The sequence below is a fragment of the Jaculus jaculus genome, chromosome 3 (genome assembly GCF_020740685.1).
Source record: "Jaculus jaculus isolate mJacJac1 chromosome 3, mJacJac1.mat.Y.cur, whole genome shotgun sequence".
Lineage (NCBI taxonomy): Eukaryota > Metazoa > Chordata > Mammalia > Rodentia > Dipodidae > Jaculus > Jaculus jaculus.
Window position 1 is genome coordinate 50708688 of NC_059104.1, and position 23304 is coordinate 50731991.

The 23304-nt window shown below is 38.5% G+C and overlaps 1 protein-coding gene and 1 pseudogene across 4 annotated transcripts in view; one reads left to right on the forward strand and one right to left on the reverse strand.

The window, feature by feature from the left end:
• Tdrd3 (tudor domain containing 3) overlaps positions 1-23304 on the reverse strand; it is a 206771-nt gene that overhangs the window by 49541 nt on the left and 133926 nt on the right. The gene's annotated exons all lie outside the window — the stretch shown is intronic.
• On the forward strand, positions 14915-15542 carry LOC101615886 (annotated as a pseudogene).

The following is a 23304-nucleotide window of genomic DNA, read 5'->3' on the forward strand; positions in this document are numbered from 1 at the left end:
GGTCACAACATTTTCAAAGACATTCACAATACTGACATTTGGCTGAGCCTATCCACAGTATTCAAAGGAAACTAACTTTGTTGCTCTCTGATAATAAATGCAAAAGCACCTTCCCTTCCTCCTCCCCAGTCACTGTGGCAAAACTATTCCTATGTTTCCAACACCCTAATGGAAGCAATCAAATAAATGGTTTAGAATAGGAATAAATGAGATAGTTAAAGGTTCTGAATGATAAAACAGGTCAGGAGACCAAAAAAATTTTTTTGAGAATCAAAATAGCAAGATGAATAAAAAAATAAAAGAAAAACATCAAAATTCAACTGTCACTGGAAGCAAGAAGCCAGACTAATAGACTTTAAATCCATTTAAAGTAAAACAGAAATATTTTCTAAGTAGAATCTGCACCAAAGAAACCACCCATTAAATTATGGCAAAGAACAAAGAGTTTTCAAATACTCAAGACTTCCATCCCTAGCTCAGATTACCCTCACCACAACTTCACACCCTAAGCCAAGACTTCACTTAAAGGAAATTTCCCGTAAGAATACCTGCCTTATAAGCATAACATGAATGCCATATTTTAACATCTGTACTCAATTTTAAATTCTTCTCTAGATAGGGATGGTGATTTTCAGTTTTCCTTGACACATCTACTTTGTTTAAGAATAAAGATTCAGGAATATGAGACTGCTGGTGTCATACAGCATACATTAAACAGAAGAAGAGAAGGATAACCTTACTCATATAGTAACGGAGGAAATCTTTCCCTTTCTAAAACAAATCACACATGAAGGTGATTTGCTACCAACTGGAGTTGAATAGATATTGGGGGTGTAAGTTTCCAGAACTGCTATATTTAGAGATCAGTTTTTCTTTAACTTTCACAGATACCTATAATGGACAAAAGATACTAAAAAAGAAAAAAAAGTTCATCATGACAGAAAACTAAAATCCTAGATTACAGACAAAGACTAGATCACCATATATAAAGAAGATCCACTAGGATTGATCATGTGGGAGGATTTAATTTTAGTTCTTCTAAAAGAAGAAAAATGAAAAAGTTTCTAGGCTACAATTTAGGATTAAGTGGCATTTTGAGTCCACTGGATACTATCATTAATAGGAAAAACCCAAACTCACTACTAGCTCCAGATCTAGGACTTTTCTAATACAGTTCTTACAAACACCTAAATGTCTTAATTTAGATAATTAATCATTCTCATAAACCAGCTTGCTTCTACAAGAGTACAGTTCTGGAAAAATAACAAGAAATTTCCTTGCAGCTTATTAAGCAAGTTTAGGAAAATGCGTGATAGTAGGAGGAAAACTTTTTCCATTTAACTGTTAAAATATTATTTCCATATTGAATTAATAACTTAAATTATAATGTAATATATAAAATAAATGAGAAAGTTTAATAATACTGTGCATATTTCAATTTCATTATAATGCTGAGATAATATAAATAGAATAAAATTTATAAGGGGAGTTATTTGTATAAAATACAGGAATTCAACTTATCATTTTTAACAAACAAGCTCAGGAAAATGCCTGATAAGAAAGAGGAAGTATAATTCTATTTAACTGTTAAAATACTATGTCCAGCCAGGCATAATGGTACCCACCTATAATCCCAGCACTTGGGAAGCAGAGGTAGGAGGATCGCTGTAAGTTCGAGGTTACCCTGAGACTAAATAGTGAATTCTAGGTCAGCCTGGGCTAGAATGAAACTCTATCTCAACCAAAGAAAAAAGAAAGAAGGAAGGAAGCAAACTAACTAAATCGCACAATTCTGTAACCTCAATATGGGAGGGGGAGGGAGAGGGCAATGGATACTGGAGAATCACTGGTGCTCACTGCTGATGAACAGCAGCTCTGGTGTGTGGAATAGGCCTAGTCTCAAGGGAAGAAATATACTGATGGGCAATGAGAAGACACCTGACATTTTCCTCTGACCTCTGCACTCACACACATGGGCATGCACATCTGCACATACATGTGCATACACCACATACCACACAGTCTCCATATACATACATACAAAACAGTTTCCCTGAGTTCCTTGCAAGGCAGTGTGTGGGCAGGCACGAGGTCTGGAGTGAGTAGGCTGGACCCATTTTGGCCCCCTCCTACTGCCTGAGTCTGGAGTAAGCAGACCATTGATTCTCACCTCCCTGGTTTGAGTTCCTTGGACAGACAGTGTGTGGGTGGGCACAGTGGTCTGGAGTAAGTAGGCCAGAATTTCTGGGCTACTCTCACCTCCCTAATCTGATTTCCTTGTAACCACAGTGTGTGAACAGGCCTGGTGGTCTGGAGTGAGTAGGCCAGACCCCTGTTTCTGGGTTGCTCCCACCTCCATGGTCTGGGTTCCCTGCACTGGTCTGTGTGCTGGACGGTGCATCAAGAAGTAGACCAGATCCCTGTTCCCTTGTTCCTCCCAGTCCCTTGGTCCTGGTGGGTCCCATTGTGCCTTGCTTGGGGAGGCCTGGTTCCTGTGTGAGCTATGGAATCAGGCTTTTTGCTCTGATATCCTGACTGGCCACTGGGTAACAACATCCCTCCTGTTCACCTGAGTCAGAGGGTGAACAAGCCAAAGGACAAAAATTTGCTTCACCCTCAATAAAACAAAGAGTCTTCCTTAGCTGGGCATGATGGCACACACCTTTAATCCCAGCACTTGGAAGGCAGAGGTAGGTGGACCACTATGAATTTGAGGCCACCCTGACACTACATAGTGAATTCCAGGTAAGCCTGAAACCCTACCTCAAAAAAAATTAAATAAATAATAAAAAATAAAATAAAATAAAGTGTCTTCCTAAAATGGGTAGACAACAGTGCAAAAAAGCCAATGTAATTCAGAAAACTGAGAGATCTCCACCAAGGATGCCTAGTCTTACTACAGAAGCCTCCAGTGAAATCATAGAGAAATCAACAGAAATTAATTCCCAAAATGAAAATACAACAACTAATGAGAACCTGATTTTAAAAAAAAACTCACTAAAGCCTGGCGTGGTGGTGCACACCTTTAATCCTAGCACTTGGGAGGCAAAGGCAGGAGGATCGCCATGAGTTCGAGGCCACCCTGAGACTACATAGTGAATTCTAGGTCAGCCTGAACCAGCATGAGACCCTACCTTGAAACCCCCCCCCAAAAAAATCACTGAACTTGAAGCAAACTATCAAAGAACCAACAATCATATCAATTAAATTGAACAGAATTGTCTTCTAGAGCATTCAACTTTTGACAGTAGGCTTAACTTGATAGAAGAAAATGTTAGAACCCTACAAAGAAGTATGAGTAAATTGAAGGTAAGTCAAGAAATGGAAGACCTCAACAACTGCTTAACTAAGCTTAATGAAGACTTGATCAAATGCAAGAATGAACCACAACAGGCATCAAAAAAACTCAGAATTCAAATTGAAATTATACCTCAAAACAGAGATGGACATTACACAAAACAACAGAACAGAAAACAAAAAATCAAATAGAATTGATGAAAACCTCTCTACAACCACTCACCAACAGAGTTACTCATGTGGAAGACAGAACCTCTAACCTGGAAGATAGAACAGAAGAAATTGATTGGAAAGCCAAAAATTTTGCTATGTTCAAAAAATCAAGTGAATAGGACATGAGGGAACTGTGGGACACTCTAAAACAACCAACCATCCAGATCATGGGCATACTAGAAGGAGAGGAAATCCAGACCACAGACATAGAAAATATACTCAACAAAATTATTGAATAAAATTTCCTGCATCTGGCAAAACAGTGGCTCATCCAGATACAAGAAGCCCACAGAACACCAAACAGACAGAACCAAAGAAGAAACTCTCTAAGACACATCATATTTAAAACCCTTGACAATTAAAACAAAGAGAGTATGTTAAAAGCAGCATGAGAGAAGCAATTCACAACATACAAAGGCAATCCCATTAGAATAACATCAGACTTCTCAATGGAAACCCTGAAAACCAGAAGGGCCTGGAATGGAACACTTCAAAGTCTGAAAAACTATGGTTTCCAACCCAAGCTACTCTACCCAGCAAAAGTTTCCCCCATAATAGATGGTGAAACAAAAACTTTCCAAGAATAAAGTTAATGTTATAATTATATGAACACAAAGCCAAACCTGCAGAGAATACTTGACAGAATACTCCACACAGAATAGTCAGGCAACCAATCTCAGGAGCTATCAAGAAGGTCACAATAACCAAAACAGACCAGGCTCAAAACAGTATATAACACAAGTAAGCACCCAACCCCATAAAACACCTCATCATGGCAGGGATTAATTCAAACCTCACAGTAATAACTTTACATATTAATGGTCTTAACTCACCCATAAAAAGACATAGGCTATCAGGATAGATGAAAAGATTGGACCCTTTTATCTGCTATCTTCAAAAAACCCACTTTACCACTAAAGATAGACACCTCCTCAGGGTGATAGGTTAGGAAATGATATTCCAAGAAAATGGAAATAAAAAGCAAGCAGTGGTTGATATATTAATACCTGATAAAATAGACTTCCAAACAAAAGTAATAAAAAGGACAAGGCTACTTCTTACTCATCAAGGGAATGATACAACATGAGCACATTACAACCATAAATATATATGCCTCAAACACAGGGACACCACAGTTTATAAAACAAAATCTATTCGACAATAAAACAGAAATAAACACCAACACCATCATAGTTGGAGACTTCAATATTCTACTATCATCAGTAGACAGATCATCCAAACAAAACATAACAGGAAAATAATAGAGCTCAACAACATCATAGATCAAAGAGACCTGAAGAATATATACAGAACTTTCCACCCAAACTCTACAGAATACACATTCTTCTCAGCAGCCCATGGAACCTTCTCCAAAACTGACCATATATTAGGCCATAAAGCATGCTATCATAAAATCAGGAAAATTGAAGTAACTTCCTGCACCAAGTCAGATCCCAATGCTTTAAAGCTAGAAATTAACAAGAGACACATCAAGAATGCTACCAATTCTTGGAAAAGAAAAAACACACTTTTAAACAATGAATAAGTCGTGGAAGAAATCAAAAAAGAAACTGTAAAACTCCTAAATTTTAATGATAATGAAAACACAACCTCACAAAACCTATGGGACTCAATGAAGGCAATCATAAGAGGAAAATTCATAGCCATAAATGTCTTCATTACAAAGACAGAGAGATCACAATTCAATAACCTGACTGTCCAACTAAAAGCTCTGGAAAAACAAGAAGTATCCAACCCAAACAGCTCCAGATGGAAAGAAATATTCAAGATTAGAGCAGAAATTAATGAATTGGAAACTAGGAAAACAATTTTTTAAAAATCAATGAAATGAAGAGCTGTTTCTTTGAAAAATAAACAAGATTAGCAAAACACTTGCCAAAGTGATAAAACACAAAAAAGGGAAGTCTCAAATTAACAAAATCAGAAATGAAAAAGGAGACATCACTACATACATCCATGAAATTGGAAGAATAATCAGAGCATATTTCAAAAACCTCTACTTCACAAAATTAAATAATCTGGAAGAAATGGATGAATTCCTAGACACATACCGCCTACCAAAACTAAATGCAAAGCAGATTAATCTTCTAAGCAAACCTATCATATCCATGGTGATTGAAAAGGTAATCAAAAACCTTCCCCAAAAGAAAAGTCCAGGACCAGATGACTTCTAAGGTGAATTCTATGAAACCTTCATAGAAAAATTGAAGCAAATTTTTCTCAAACTATTCCGCATAATTGGAGACCAGGGATTCCTCCCTGGCTCCTTTTATGAAGGTAGCATCAAGCTAATACCAAAACCAGACAGAGATGTAACAAGGAAAGAAAACTATAGGACTATACCCCTAATGAAGTTAGATGCAAAGATCCTGAACAAATCCTTGCAAACTGCACTCAACAATGCATCAAAAGCATTATTTGCCTTGATCAAGTAGGCTTCATTCTAGGGATGCAGGGATGGTTTAACATATGGAAATTGGTCATTGTAATACACCACAGAAATAAACTGAACCTAAGAACCACATGATCATCTCATTAATGCAGAGAAGGCTTTTGACAAAATATAACACCACTTCATGACCAAAACACTGGACAGAACAGGCATGGATGATTTATATCTCAACACAATAAAGGCTATATATAAAGCTCCTAAAGCCCAAATAATTCTTAATGGGGAAAAACTCAAGGAGTTTCCAGTGAGATCAGGAATAAGACAGGGGTGCCCACTCTCACCATTGTTCTTCAACATAGTTCTAGAAGTAGTAGCCCAAGGAATAAGACAGGAGAGAGAAATAAAAGAGATTCAGATTGGAAAGGAAGAAGTCAAGTTAGCCCTAGTTGCAGATGACATGATCCTATATAGAAGTAACCCGAAAGTCTCCATCCTAAAACTTCTAAAGGTGATAAATCCCTCAGCAAAGTGGCAGGATACAAAATTAATGCACAAAAATTAGTAGCTTTTCTATATGCAAAGGATAAATATACAGAGAAAGAAATCAGTGAGACTCCCATTTTCAATAACAACAAAAATTTAAATAACTTGGCATAATACTAACAAAGGATATGGAGAAACTATATAATGAAAACATAAAAATACTCAAGAAAGAAACAGAAGAGGACTTAAAAAGATGGAAGGACCTCCCATGTTCTTGGATAGGTAGAATTAATATTGTGAAAATGGCAATTCTACCAAAAGCTATATACAGATTTAACACAATACCAATAAAAATACCAGCTTCATTCTTCACAGAGACTGAAAAAATGACCTCAAAATTCTTATGGAATGGCAGAAGGCCTAGGATATGCAAACATATCCTCAGTCAAACAAACACCACTAGTGGTATCACCATACCTGATCTAAAGCTATATTACAAAGATATAGTGACAAAAAAACAGCATGGTTCTGGAATAAAAACAGAAACATAGATCAGTAGAACAGAACTGAAGACCCAGACTTTAGGTCACACAACTACAGCTGCTTGATTTTTGACAAAGGTGCCAATAATATAGACAGGAGAAAAGACAGCATCTTCAACAAATGCTGTTGGACAAAATGGATAACCATATGCAGAAAAATGAAATTAGACCCACTCATTTCACCATACACAAAAAATCAAGTCCAAATGGATTAAAGACTTCAATATAAGACCTGGAACACTTTAACTACTAGAAGAAAAAAACAGGAAGCATACTCCACAATGTAGGACTGGGAAAAGACTTCATGAACAAAACCCCAGTAGCCAAGGAAATTAAATAAGCACTTAACTAATGGGATCTCATGAAGCTAAAAAGTTGTTCCACAGACAAACACACCATAAGCACAGCCAACAGATTATAGACTGAATGGGAGAAAATCTTTGCCAGCTATAACACTGACAGAAGCCTAATACCTAGAATCTACAAAGAACAAAAAAAACTAAACAATAAAAAAAGCAAACAACCCACTCCATAAATGGGGCAGAGAACTAACTAGGGAGTTCTCAAAAAAAAAAAAAGAATTACAAATGGCTAACACACACTTAAGAAAATGTTCAACATCCCTAACCATTAAGGAAATGCAAATTACAACAACTATAATATTCCACCTCACCCCAGTAAGGACAGCAAACATTAAAAAATAAAATGAAAACAAATGTTGGTAAGGATGTGGAGAAATAGTAACCCTCATTCAATGTTAGCAGGAAGGTAAGCTAGTACATCCACTATGGAAGTCAATTTGGAGACCCCTGAAAGGGATAAATACAGATATACCAACAGATCCTGTTATTCCCTTACTGAGCATTTACCCTAAAAGCTTCACATCTCAGTTCAGAAATATTTGCTTAACTATGTTTATAGCTGCTCAATTCATAACAACTAAAAACTGGAATCAACACAGGTACCTATTACTGGATGAATGGGCAACCAAGATTTGGTATTATCTACATGATGGAAATCTACTCAGCAGTTAAAGAGAGAGAGAGAGAGAGAGAGAGAGAGAGAGAGAGAGAGAGAGAGAGATTGAAATTTGAGAAAAATTATTGAACTTGGAACAGATCATTTTAAGTGAACTCACACAATCACAGAAACACAATTGTCACATGATCTCACTTATTTGCAGTTCCTAATCTAGATCAGTCCAAGTTGCTGATATAACTAAAATAGCATCTTGAGGCTTGGACAATAGGGAGGGTAGGGCTTGGGGGAAGGGAAAGGGTGGGGAAGGAGAAAGGGTAGAGGGAGGGACAAAAAGTTTGAACCCAAATTGAACTGGCACCATAGAATCCTATATCCTGGAAATCAGACTAAAAAGTGGAACCCTCAAGCAAACCTTAGAGGGAGCACCTGAACCGAAGGGACCTGGAGAGAGTGAGATGAAACCTAACCTCAAAATTCTCCTGTTTTTCTTTCTTCTCTGCATTCTGCTTGTATCTTTTCCCTTGGCACTGGCCTGTAATTCCCTGTACCAGGATGTGGTCTACATCCACAATGTGATATTGAACAGAGAGACCTACCAGATCTTCCAAAACAAACAAACAAGACAAATTTCTGTCAGAGCACTTGATTACTCACCAGAGGCTAATGGTAAGACCCTACTGCTGAAGACACCAATCATGGAGAAACCTGATTGGAATCCAGAGGAGAGCGAGTCCTCAGACAATTAGCCCATCTAGGGCTGGAAGATGCTACATGAGCTACCAGGGGGAAGTGGCCAACATCTGTCTGAGCAACTCAAAGTCTAAGAGACTCAGAAGCAAAACAACCTGACATGATGCTCACACAAGTGCACTACTGGCACACAGCCATGATGGGTAACCAACTGCTCTTGTATTGGCTAACAGATCTGCTCAGTGGAAAGGAAACCATACCTGGAACTAGGAAAAAAGTAAGAATCATATCCAAATAATGATTCTGCTTTCCATTGTCAAGCTCCCACTAACTTTAAACTATAAAAGTGTCTAAACCACCAACTTGTCTGTATTCACTGAGTACAAAAAAAAGTGTCTAAACCCTTATAATTCTCTCTAAATTAATAACGGTTATCCCATTTAACTGGCTCTGACTTCACTCTTCATTGGAGATCCTGCTTCTCTTTTTCAGACTTGAGGAGACAACCCAGCGCACTCCACCCCAGCCCCAGCTGAAACCACAGAGGAATTGGAGAAATGAGCAAGAATGCTGCTCTCTTAGTCAAGCTGACTGATATCAGCACAAGGGTGATGGAGAAAGATACTGAGGACACTCTACACCTACCAAACCAGACATCTAGATGCTCTTAAGGGCACATTACTGAAGCAGAATTAAAATGCTCCCAGCCTAGCTCAGGGAATTTTGTGAAGAGGGGCAGAAAGATTGTTACAGCCACAAGTTGGGACATTTTGCACAGAGACATTGCCTCTCCCTCATAACTAACTGCTGCCCCCATAATGCATGACCCACAATCCCCATGGGGTTGACCTGCATCCCCATTGAGGAAGGCCTCTTCAGAAAAGGGGCAGGGAGGAGGGAAAGGATGGTACCAACATGTGGTGTTTACATACAAAATATGTCCATATCTAACAATAAAAAAATGAAAAAAAGACAGTTTCCATATGAATGTGCATCCATGTCACTCCAAAATGAAATATAGCCACAAAAGGGAGGCTCAAACATGTTTCTTCATCTTCAAACTTCCTCACACTGAACACCCTTTATCTCAAGTATTTAAGGAATAAATTCAAGTACACAGAATAAAGTCAAATACAGAGTATTTTAAAACTAAGCTCACAGGATGCATAAACAATGAAATATACACTTTATTACTAAATGGTGAGAGGGAATTCCCCTCAAAATTGGAAGTGTCTATCCTCAGTTCTCTAGTCAGAATCTAGCTGATTTCTGCCATTCTTAAAAAAAAAATACATTATTTGAAACGAAAGATTAGAGAGGGAGAGGAAGAGAGAGCGAGAGGAAAAGAAAGAGAAGGAGACAGAATAGGAGTGCTAGGGCCTCTTGCCACTGTAAAGGAACTGCAGACTCATGAGCCATTTTGTGCCTCTGACTTTAGGTGAGTGTTATGGAATTGAACCCGGGCCAGCAGGCTTTGCAAACAAGTACATTTAACCACTGGGGCATCTCCCACCCCTTTTCTCTGACACTCTGAGAAAATATCAGAATTCTAAACAATGTGCAATATCACATATGACCACATGCTAGGATGAATTTATTAACTGTCAAAGATCAGCCACTTTCATCTGTAATAAGGTTGTTGAATTAATCATTATCAGCCATATTAAAATATTAATAATTTTTTGCAAAATATTCATTCTCCACCAGCAGTTAGACTTGTGTTTTATAGCAAACAGGTATCGTTTATTTTCCAAAATTGGTCATTTTCTTTTGAAATACTTCCCTGGAGAAGTGCCTGAATATTTATTATGGTCTTATCATGCACCTCTCTACATTAAATGTCTTTTTGCCATGTATTTCTTATAGCTAGCCTGAAAGGGTAATACTGTTATTCTTGTTTTATAAGTGAAGAAAAAAATAATCTACCATAACTAAAAAATTGCCAGAATTAAGCTGAAATCTACTGGAAGCAAAGGTTGGTGATATTTTTCACCACTGAACTACCAATAATAATAATAAATGTGAATGTAATCAATGTTATCCTTGCTAACAACTTGATAAGGTAAAATGCAACAATGAGACTGGAGAAATGGCTCAGCAGTTAAGGCACTTGCCTGTAAAGCCTAAGGACCTGAGTTTGAGTCCCTAGTACCCACATAAAGCCAGGTGTACAAGGTGGTCCACGTATCTGGAGTTTATTTGCAGAGGGCAGAGGCCTGGGGTACCCAATTCTCTCTCTCTCGCTCGCTCTCTCTCTAATTGTGTGTGTGTGTGTATACATATATATGTATGCATGTAATGTATGTATGTGTACACACACACACACACACACACACACACACACAAACTTTTTTTTTTTTTTGGTTTTTCGAGGTAGAGTCTCATTCTGGTCCAGGCTGACCTAGAATTAACTATGTAGTCTCAGGGTGGCCTCGAGCTGTGGATGATCCTCCCACTTCTGCCTCCCAAGTGCTGGGATTAAAGGCGCGCGCCACCATGCCCAGTGATACATTTTAAAGCATGAATGACAAATGCTCTGTAATCATCTCTGGAAGACTGAAAAATAACTTTGATGCTAGGACTGCCAAAATCCTAACCAAAGTTAATCTTCTCTTTTGATTATAGCAGAAAAACTAAATCTTCTATTAATAACTGGGCTACTTAAAAGCCTACAGGCTGGCATGTAGAAATAGCAGTGATAGACAACAGGAATAAGGTAGCCAGTCAGGGACAGAGGGCCAAGAGATACCACCTTGCCTTCCTTAGCAGGACTAGAACCTGCTTCTGATCCAGTCTCATCCACGATGGTTGCAAGCAATTTCTCAGTAGTAGCTTCCAGCTTCTACAGGTTTTCCTGAGTTTAGCACACCTGTGGGCTGGCCTTTGTTGAGTCAGTTTCTTAAGCCCATCAACCAATCAGATCTCTCCACTATACACCTGAGTATGATGATAAGGCTCATCCAAATTGGATGTTGGATACATAAATGGGATTGATACATGTGTGTCAATCACTACTTCATGCCTCTTGACATGGGTGTATAAGTCTCTTTCTTGGTCCTTACCCCCTTGGCTCTTTACTATGTGAGGGACAGGACCTCTCTAGCAGAGTTTCCATTTTTCTGGGCAATTTCATCTTCCATTTTTGAGTGCATTCCTGCTTTGCTACCTGTGTTCTCTCTGTAAGCTTTGAGTTCCTTTTCTCTCTTAGCCTTCTCTGACCCCTATATGAACAGGATCTTGTTGCATGGGCTCTCCTGCCTTGCTTACCGTGTGTGTGTGTGTGTGTGTGTGTGTGTGTGTGTGTGTGTGTGTAAACTTTCTCTAAGTGAAAGTTTCTTGGTCGTCCTTCCCTTTCCCAGCCTGAGTATCTTTTGGCTTGGGCTTCTGGCTAGCCTTCTCTCTAGATTATAACTCTCCTTAAAATAAAACCTTACCCTCCTCTGAGTCTATGATTTCAATTCTTTGTTAACTTGGACAATAACCAAAGTTGGGGCTCATGGGTCTGGGATCTCCTACATCACTACTAAGGAAGTTAAGCCCTCCCTGAACCCAAAAGCCCCACATCAAGAGTGTATACTTTACAACACAGACTAGCCATTAACTAGGTCTTAGGCAAAATACTAACTTTTCTGAGTTTCACTTTTTAAGATAAAAAAAGTAAATAAAGTATGTACTTCACAGGATTACTCAACATATGTAAAATATGTACAATAGTATCTGCTTTAATAAGCACACATAAACATTTGTTGTCATTGTTATGACATTTCAGTATTGCAATTATGCAAACAAATTTAATTAATCACACCCAAGAAATACCAGTAATTGGATGATAAGGGGCTTAGCTCTAGCTACACATTCTCATTACCACCAACATCCACCTTTGGTTAGGATGTTAACTTTGCTTATCATATTTGCTTCTTTCTAAAGGTAGAATGGGAAAACTAGTTTTTAACAAATTTTATTCATTTCGTTATCATAGATAGATTTAAGTATCATTCTATATTTGTTTTTGAAAATACAGAAGGAAGACTGATTTTTAAAAAATACTAGACTGGAGCCGGGCGTGGTGGCGCACGCCTTTAATCCCAGCACTCGGGAGGCAGAGGTAGGAGGATTGCCGTGAGTTCAAGGCCACCCTGAGACTCCATAGTGAATTCCAGGTCAGCCTGGACAAGAGTGAGACCCTAACTCGAAAAACCAAAAAAAAAAAAAAAAAATACTAGACTGGACTAGTTCTGGAAAGTGATACATGAGCTACTGGGGAAAGTGGCCAATGACAGTCTGAGCAACCAATGGTCTAAGCTACTCAGAAGCAAACACCCTGACAGGATGTCCATGCCAGTGCAATAGTGGTACACACCCTCAGTGGGTAACCAACAGCTTTCTGATTGGCTAAGAGATCCACTCAGTGTAAAGGAACCCATATCTAGAATTGGGAGCCAGATCACAATCCTATGGAGACAAAGTTTATGTTCTCCAGTGTCAAGCTCTTACTAGTCTTTGGCTAAAAGAGTGGTTACATACATCAAATTCTCCCTATTATCACATTCAAACTATTCTGACTTTACTCTCCCTTGGAGAATCTGTTCTCCTTTTTCAGAAGGAGTGAGACCAGAGGAGATACACTACCCCTTGCACTTCAACCAAGCCACAACTGAATCCACAGAGGGATGGGGAAAAGAGCAAGAGTGCTGCTTCCATGCTGTTCCTGATAATAAGCACCAGGGTATAGGAGACAGACCCTGAGGATACTCAACACCTACCAAAGTAGAGATCCAGAGGCTCCTAAGAGCTCATCACTGAAGTAGACTTAAAACACACCCAACATGACTTAGGGAATTTGTGGGAGAGGGGAAAGAAAGATTTTAAGAGCCATAGGGTGAAACATTATGCCCAGAGATATTCCCTCAACTTAAAAAAAAAAAAAAGACGGCTGCTTCCACAACCCCATGGGTACAACCCCACTGAGGAGAGTCCCCAGCAAAATGGGGACACGGAAGAGGGAAAAGAAGGAACCAACACATGATGTATCCATGTAAAATATGTTGTTAACTTAAAAAAAAAAAAAAGAATACTAGACTGGGGCTGGGAAGATGGCTCAGTGGGCAAAGTAGTTACTGCCCAAGCATGATGACCTGAGTCGGGACCTCCAGTGCCCATGTAAAATAACATAGACAATGCTGGGCATGGTGGCAACATGCCTGTAATCCCAGGTTGGGGAGGCAGAGACAGGGATCCCTGAGGCTCATGGGCTAGCTAGCCTTGAGTGTGAACTCTAGGTTGTCTCAAAGGGTAAGGTAGAGAATGTTGATATTTAACCTCCACATGCACATAATTACATGTTCGTTCACATACCACATACAGACACACAAAATTTAAAAAAATTACTGTGATGTTATAAAAAACATATATGTGAAAGCAAACATCTCCCCTTAATATTGTTTTTCACTTAAAATACATTCTCCAGATAAAAGCCAATATATCCTTTACAATTTTTTTTAACATTAAAAGTGGTGAGAGGGGTAAAGAGATGGCTTAGAGGTTAAAGCACTTGCTGGAAAAGCCAAAGGACCGAGGTTCAATTTCCTAGTACCAATGTAAAGCCAGATGCACAAGGTGGAATATGTATCTGCAGTTCCTTTGCAGTGGATAGAGGCCTTGACATGCCCATTCTCTGTGTATCTTCCTACCTGCCCCTCTCTTTTTCTCTCTCTCAAATAAGTGAAATATTTTTAAAATGGTAAGAAATATTTAGAATTTTTAAAACTCATAATCCTATCGCTAGAAAACGCCTATGCCATCCTTACCGACCCCCCCCCACAGCCACATTTTAACGGTTTCAGAGGTTATCTTTTTACATAATTTATGCACATTTCTATAAACAACAAAAATACACTCATGTAATCCCTTAGGGGCTACAGTGTATTTAGGAATTAATAGTATCTCATGGATATCTTTCCAAGGCAGTAATTAGAACTGTCTCATTTAGTTCAGTACAAGTTTTTTAAAGGTGTTACATTAAATATTGTCATTAGATAATCAAGCTTATGATGGGTCTGAGTCTTACTATTGTTTTCTCCAGTGTTTTGCTACTGTCATTTCTGGCAAATGAGAGACAATAAATAGTTCCTGAAAGAATTACTGAAAACACTGAGAATGGCAGGGCCTCCAAGTTTAAGGTTACTGGTTGTTTCATGCTTCACCTTTTCTTAGCTAAAGGTGGACATTAAAACAGGGGAAACTGACTTCCGGCATCTCCATTTTCAGCGGCGGGAAAGTGGCGTTGGCTTCAGCAATGTGGCAGAAACACTACCTGGAAGCTGTGGCTCATAATCTGAGTGGAAGCTTCCCAGGCCAGGCCCCGCTACCTTCTAGTAAAATAGGACTTTTGAAGAAACATGCCCATACTGTTTCCAGCTGTTGATTCTGGATAACTCTCCAGTGCGTCTCAAACCCAAGGCTAAATTGACACCCCAAATACAGAAACTACTTTGTCGAGAAGCAAGAAATTATACACTCAGTTTTAAAGAAGCAAAAATTGTGAAAAAGTATAATGCCTCCAAAAGTATATTGAACAGTGAAGCATCATGCTAAAGGTAGAAGCTTCCTAGAAGCACTGAAGAGCAGTCCCACCACTCCTGCAAGTAAACTCAGCCTGAAGACACCAGAGAAAAAAACTCCACATTCTGCAAACCTAAATCAGATGACTGGCTCCAAAGGCAAGAGCCCAGCATTGGCTTTCAGAACACCTACATCAGTACAGTCAACACCCATTTGCTCCTCAAAGAATGCAAGCAGAAGAAAGAAGCACTTCTCTCAGCTAAAAACACTGCTTCATCAGAATGAATCCCAACAGAATCCAAAGCTGGACTTCAGAAACTTCTTATCTTCTCTGTGAAATGTGGATTTTGAAAATGAGAAATGTTTAGTACAATTTCTAAAACTAAAGTTAGTAAACAACTTTTTCTTAAAAGAAAAAAAAAAAGAAAATCCAGTCTTCTGTCTTCCGTAGGTGAGGTGTGCATCAAAGCAACAAGGACAGATTTAGACTGAGTTCAAATGATTACAGGAAAATGACTGGCAAAACACGTAAAAGTAAGTTCACAAAAGGCTCTTCGATGTTTCACAGAACAACACTGAACTTGAAACCAAATAAAGAGAATCTACTTCCTAGCCATGTGTCTGATGAGGTCACAAAGAACCTCAGCTTCCTCAATTTATAGTGTGGATAATGCATAATGAAGATTCCACTTGAATCTTTATATGTAACATTATTGTCTCCTGGATGTACATAGGGTATTTTAAAGTACAATGACCACCCAGTCCCATCTTTGAGCAAGTTGTGCCACTTTAAAACTGGGATAATACTGTTTGTCTTTTAATTCTTTTCAGCTACTCACTGGTTACTAAACTGACTGTAGATGGTGTCAGTACAGTCCTACTCTCACTGTCTATGAAGCAGTGGGTAGGAACCAGACCCCTCTAGCTTGGGATGCTTCAGTTGTAATAGAAAGAGGTAGACATCAAATAAGGAAACACAATAACAGAGATAAAACTGATTGTCATAATAAAAGAGAAGCTGGGCTTTAGTTGAGCCCTAAAGGATGAGAAGAAATATAATGGATCATGAATTCTAAAAACATTATCACCAAGAATTAATATTGTGTTCCCAAACCCCAAAACCAGTATTCATTTGTGATAAATAAAAACACCAAATCCAGAAAAACTAATCATACAAAAATTAATGCTTTTTATCTGTTATGGCTTATTTCCTTTATTAATGACTTAACAGCTACACATTGACAGACATTAAACTGAAGACTAAGCTAAAGGTAAACATTTACTATGCTCAATGTTCAGATAATTCACATAATTCATTTATTTTTTTGATATCTCAAACTTCCTTAGAAGGAGAGATAAAAATAAACTAGAAAATTAGGGTCATAAAGCAAATCACTGTTGCACAAGTAAATAAGTGATAAGATTCTGAGAAACAGTGCAACAGACAGCATCAACACCTGTAGTGAGGCTCCTACCAGCCATGTCCTGGCTCAAAATGCACACCATGTTGGTTCTTATAGGTACAGTAAACAAATAAAAACTCTCTAGATACTGAAAACACAAAATAAAATTACATTAGGCTACAATTATGATCCCAAGTCCATTTTGCAGACAAGAAAGTTAAGAGGCATAGGTCACAGCTAGGAAAACCAAGCAAACAAATCCAAACACCTCCTATTCCCCCCCTCAAGCAAAACTCCTCTAATTCTATAGCATTAAATCATTAACAATCACAAATTATGGGCCTGGGAACATGGCTGAATGGTTAAAAGTTTGCAAAGTCCAGGTTCAATTCCCCAGCCACCCATATAAAGCTGGACAGGCATTCAACTACAGTCGCAAGATCCTGGTGCACCACCAGCCCCAACATACACATGTGTGAATAAATTAAAAAGTGAGTTGTTTTCATTAATAATCATAGTCTATTTTTTCATTTTTTCCATGGAATTTTGGCCAGGAAAATAAAGTATCATTTACACAAAAGTATATTAAATGAGAAAACATCTCTGGATGACTTTGCTGTTGCCTCTTTTTCCTTCTCTTTAAACATATTGTAGGAATATGGTAATATGACTAATTTCATACCGGGTATTAAAATGAAGGAACTTTAATTTCTTGCAGCTTTGCCTTTTTTCCATTACTTACTAATTGTCACACTTAAATGGGGTTTTGTTTTCTTGTGAAAGAGGTAAGCCTTGTTGCAAGCATTTCACTTGATTACACTCTGAACACATACATGCTGTCATGTGCCCAGCATCTTCCTTTGGGTGTCTCCTCACCTTTCAGCTCAGACCCCACCACTTTGGGAAAGACATCTTCCTGGTCCTTTCTAAGACTGTGCCTAATACCTCAGTTACAGCCACAAAGCAGAACTGCTCCAACAGTTTGCTGTCTTCAGAGACTAGAAGATCTCTGTCCCATGTTTTGTTTACCACTACATTTCTTATAATAGTGTCTAGCATATATAAAGCCCCAAATTAACACGTGGAATGGATAAATGAACACTCTCCAGTGCATCTTACAGTGAATTGATTTTTATGAAAAAGTTAAAATTTTAAAATAAAGCTTATTTGTAACTACTTGCACTCATACTACTGTGGTAGCAAAACCTTTTACAATAAGTTTGTGTGTTTTCCTTGTAACTTAATGAGAAAAATATTACCCATGTCATTCCTCTACAGGTATATTTTCCACCTCCAAGGAAGATTTAAAGCAGAAGAAACTTCTCTGTAGAGCCCCTGATATTCCAAGGTATGGACAGCTACTCCTCATTTCTATCCTCCAGCCAGCCTGATTATACATAAGAATTCTAATTGCAGTTCTCTGTAATCTATAAAGCTCTTCTCAAATGGATTAGGTTCAACTTTCTACCATATACAGAATGTAACATAACATAGGGATTACGAACCAAACATAATACCACAGTGTTAGTGCCATTCCCATGCTTCTATCATGAATGCCCTCTGCCATCAATCTGCCATGCAGCTGGGCTGTGGTGGATGTGCGCAAGGTGGTCAAAGCCCCTCTACTGATAAGTGAGGCATGACTTGCTGCACTCAATGGGTCAGAAACACTGAGAAATAATAACTTTCATTAATTTGCTTTAATTCAAACACTAATGTTTACTGAAGAAAATAGTAGAAAAAATCATAACAAAACATAAGCCATTGTTATTTGCTGCTGAACTTATAAAAATTAAAGGCTTAGGGCTGGAGAGATGGCTTAGCGGTTAAGCGCTTGCCTGTGCAAGCCTAAGGACCCCGCTTCGAGGCTTGTTTCCCCAGGACCAACGTTAGCCAGATGCACAAGGGGGTGCACGTATCTGGAGTTCGTTTGCAGTGGCTGGAAGCCCCGGCGCACTCATTCCCTCTCTATCTGTCTCTTTCTCTCCCTCTCTCTCTGTCACTTTCAAATAAATAAATAAAAAATGAACAAAAAAATTTAAAAATTAAAAAATTAAAGGTTTAAAGTATGAGAACTATAGTAAAAAAAAATCCAGTGCAAATATTAAATTTAACTTGTATGATCTTTTAAGTTGATTGACATTTTTCAGTATCAAAAGTACAACTGTAGATTCAATATTTTCCCTGCAATATATATTCTTATAACTTCAAACTAAAATACATGCAAGACAAAAAAATCAAAAATGTTACAATTTAGAGTCAAAACACACCAGTGAAACTAGAAGCTATTTTAAGGTGCATAAAAATTAAAATAAAGAAGATTTATATACTGAAATTCCAAAGGAATATCCACTTGTGGGATGAACTATTGTTCTCAACAAATGGGAACACACTGTAACAGGTTACCAACTAATATAAAAGCTGAGTCAAGTAGAATGACTGGAACTCTTCAACAAGTAAAGCAAAGCAAAAACAAGCTGTTGAAAATACTTGTAACATACAAAAAGATGGTCTCAAAAGGCGACATAGTGCTAAAGAAGAAGTGACTGCAGAATGCTCAGCACTGAAACACCTCTATCACACCCTCCAAGGCTCAGGGTCCATTGCAGAAAAGGTGGCAGAAAGAATGTAAGAGCCAAAGGAAGGGTACCACTCCTTACAATGCAACTGCCCAGACAGAAATTGGCCTCGATATCCATGACTTCACAGTACCTAGCAATACCTACAGAAAACCCTCATAATAGGAGAAAAAGGTGATGACATCCAAATAAAAGAGACTAATGGAGAGAGGGAGTGGATATGATGGAGAGTAGAGTTGTGAAGGGAAATAGGGAGGGGAGGGAAAGTCATGGTTTATTGTAAGTATAGAAGTTATTAACAACTGATTAGTATGTAAATGCACATCAAGCAGAAGGAGAATACCTCCTAATATTCCTGTAGCCATATGTAAACGAGTTTACACACATTTTTTAACTTAAAATTCAAAACTAGTTTCTTTTTCAATTTTACACATCAGGATGTCATGTATAAAAATCTTTAAGTACTCAGTACTTACTATGATGATCATATGATCCATTGGCTCTAAAAATTTATCAGCTCAAAATTTACATGTTTGGGGTAAGATAGATGGCTCAGCAGTTAAAGGCACAAACTCAGAAAGCATGACAGCCCAGGTTTGATTCCCCAGTACCCACGTAAGCCAGATGCACCAAGTGGCTCATATTTCTGGAGTTTGTTTGCAGTTCAAGACCCAGATACCCCAAACTCACTCTCCCGTTTGATCTGTAAGTAAATAAATGAAATATTTTTAGCAATTCACTTATTTTGTTTTGTCTATTTAAAGTATCTCCTCTATATATTCTGTATGATTCTGGCTTAGGGTATAAAGCATTAAACTAGGAAACTATCACTTCAACCAAGTGGAAACTATAATTTCTACCAAGTATATTTAAAGATAAAGAGTTTAAAAATAATTGTGTTTTGCACACATATAAGTAAAATCTTTAAAAAAAAAAAAACTCTTTTAGGGTAGACAAGAAGAGAAATAACCCACCAACCTAAATTGATATACAGCTGTTAATTTTGGTTATCAGCTTGATGGAATTCAGAGAGACATTATTGGGAAGGAATTATTTATGTCAATAGGGGGTAATTTCTTCAGTGGGTTAACTGAAGGGGAAAACCCTTCCTAAATGTGGACCTGCACCATCCTATGGTCTGGAGCCCTGACTGAATATAAAAGGAAAAAGGAGAAAGCAATCTTCATTTTACACATACACACTTACTCCCGAAAACACACAAACACACACATTCATAAAATGAAATATGCAGATTTTGTGGTGTTCTGTATATTAGAGTTTAGGGTTAAAGATGCATGACCATAGGCTGGAGAAATGGCTCAGTGGTTAAGGCACTTGCCTATAAAGCCTAATGGCCAGGGTTCAATTCTCCAATACCCATATAAAGCCCAAGCACAAAGGGACCCATGCCTTTGCAGTGGCTAAAGGCCCTGGCACACCCATATTTTCTATCTTTTTCATTCTGCCATGACATGAATGAAAATGTATTTTGAAAGATATGTATAACTTTATGAAATAAAAAGTCCACAGAGCCGGGCATGGTGGCACATGCCTTTAATTAATCCCAGCACTCAGGAGGCAGAGGTAGGAGGATCACCATGAGTTCAAGGCCACCCTGAGACTACAGAGTGAATTCCAAGTCAGCCTGGGCTGGAATGAAACCCTACCTCAAAAACAAACAAACAAACAAACAAAAGTCCATAGAGACTCAGACTTACTAGGCAAATTTTTGACTTCAAAACCAGAACAAAATCCTCATATAGACGGGACTGATAGAAACACTGAAGCAGGGACCCTGCACTCACACACCCTGCAGAAGCACACCCTGTGCTCTGCCTTTCTGGTTGAATTGCCTCTGGGTCCCCAACTCCTGGATCCCCTGCTGCAGATGGTAGAGGCACAGAGTAAGTGGGCCAGCGCTCCCAGTTAGTTCCCCACCTCCCAGTTCCTAGTCCCAGTACCCCTGCTGCCTGCTTGGGGCTGCCCTGACCCAGCATGTGTGCTGCAGAAGCAGGCTTTTTGTTCTAGCTTCCTGATTGGCCTGCCCCTGGATCTCCACATCCCTGTTCGCCTGAGCTAGAGGGTGCATGGGCCACTTTGGGAGCTGGCCTCTTGCCCTGGTTCCTAAGCTTCCCAGCTCTTGGTACGCTAAGCCTTGATTCCACTGTGCTAAAGAGTGTACAGACGTGACATGATTACGCAAGAGCTCCCAGTTCCCCACCTCCAAGTTCCCCAGGTACCCTTTGATGTACTTGCAATCTATACAATCTGCACATCTGCAGTTGTAAGTCCATCCTACTCCAATCAGGTTCTTATTTAAAACAGAACACTCACTGAAGAAACTACAGAGACAAATGCTTGCTTCCTCCTCAATAAAGTAAGACTTTTACCCAGAGATAGGTAGACCACAATGCAAAAAAACAATCAAAGTCAGAGAATTGACAGATCTCCACCAAGGATACTTAGTTCCACCATGGAAGCCTCCAATAAAATCATAGAGAAAACAACAGAAATGGAATCCCAAAATGAAACACAACAAGCTATGCTACTCTGATTAAAGAGAATTAGCAAACTGGAAGCAAGCCATCAAAAAAACAACTATGAATGTGTGTGTTTTAAAAAAAAAAAAAAACATGACTTTTTCACATCCTATCCCATTATCACCTTTCCATAGAAATATCTATTTTCAGTTTAAATAAATGATAGATGAGTAACAAAAAAAAAAAAAAAAAACAACTGGGGCTGGAGAGATGGCTTAGCGGTTAAACACTTGCCTGTGAAGCCTAAGGACCCCGGTTCAAGGCTCCAATACCCAGGACCCACATTAGCCAGATGCACAAGGGGGTGCACACGTCTGGAGTTCATTTACAGTGGCTGGAGGCCCTGGCGTGCCCATTCTCTCTCTCTCTCTCTCTCTCTCTCTCTCTCTTTCTCTCTCTCTACCTGCCTCTCTCTCTCTCTTTCTGCTGCTCTCAAGTAAATAAATAAAAATAAACAATTTTTTTTAAAAAACAACAATTGCACAAATGAAATTGAGCAGAACCGTCTCTTAGAGCACTCAGCTTTTGTCACTAGGCTTAAGTGAAAAAAAAAATCAAAGAAGCCTCAAAGGAGAGATAAGTGAATTAATGAATTGAAGATAAATCAAGAGAAATAGGATCTTACTTACCAAATGATGAAGTTTAACAAAGACATGTTGAAATGCAAGAATAGATCCAGACCTCAAACTAAAATCATTCTTCACAGAAGAGATATACACGATGCAAAATAACACAATAGAAAACAAAAATCGGGCTTTTAAAAACCCATCTGGAACCCCTCCTCCCCCCACTAATAGTCACTCATATTGAAGACAAAACCTCTGCACTAGAAGAAAAGACAGAAGAAATTATCAGGAGCCCAAAACCTTTGCTAAGTTCAGAAAATCATGCAAAGAGAATATAAGGAACTGTGTGATAGCCAAAAATGACCAATACCCAAATCATGGGTATACCAGAAGGGGAAGAAATCCAAGCCAGAGACATAGAGAACATATTCAACAAATTATTGAGGAAAATTCTCCCAATCTCACAAAAGAGAGGCCTGTCCACATACAAGAAGATTACAGAACTCCAAAGAAAAAGGATCAAAGAAGAAACTCTCCAAGGAACATCATAGTTAAAACCTCTTAACAACGAAAACAAAGAGAGTGCTAAAAGCAGCAAGAGAGAAACAGCTCACTACATAGAAAGCAATCCCATCAGAATTACCTCAGATTTATCAAATGAAACCCTCAAAGACAGAAGGGCCTGGAATGGAACATGTCAAAGTCTAAAAAAACTATGGCTTCAACCCAAATTACTGGACATAGTGTAAGTATCCCTCATAATAGATGGTGAAAGGAAAACTTTCCATGAAAAAAGTAAACTCTATGATTATATGAACACAAAACCAAGCCCACAGAGAATACTCCAGGGAATACTCCACATAGAACAGTCAAACAACCAATCTCAAGAGCTTACAAGAAGATCATGGGCCGGACAGACAGTTTAGCAGATATGGTGCTTTCCTACGAAGCCTAAGGACTTAGGTTCAAATCCCTAGTACCATATAAGCCACATGCACAATGTCATACATGCATCTGGAGTTTATTTGCAATAGCT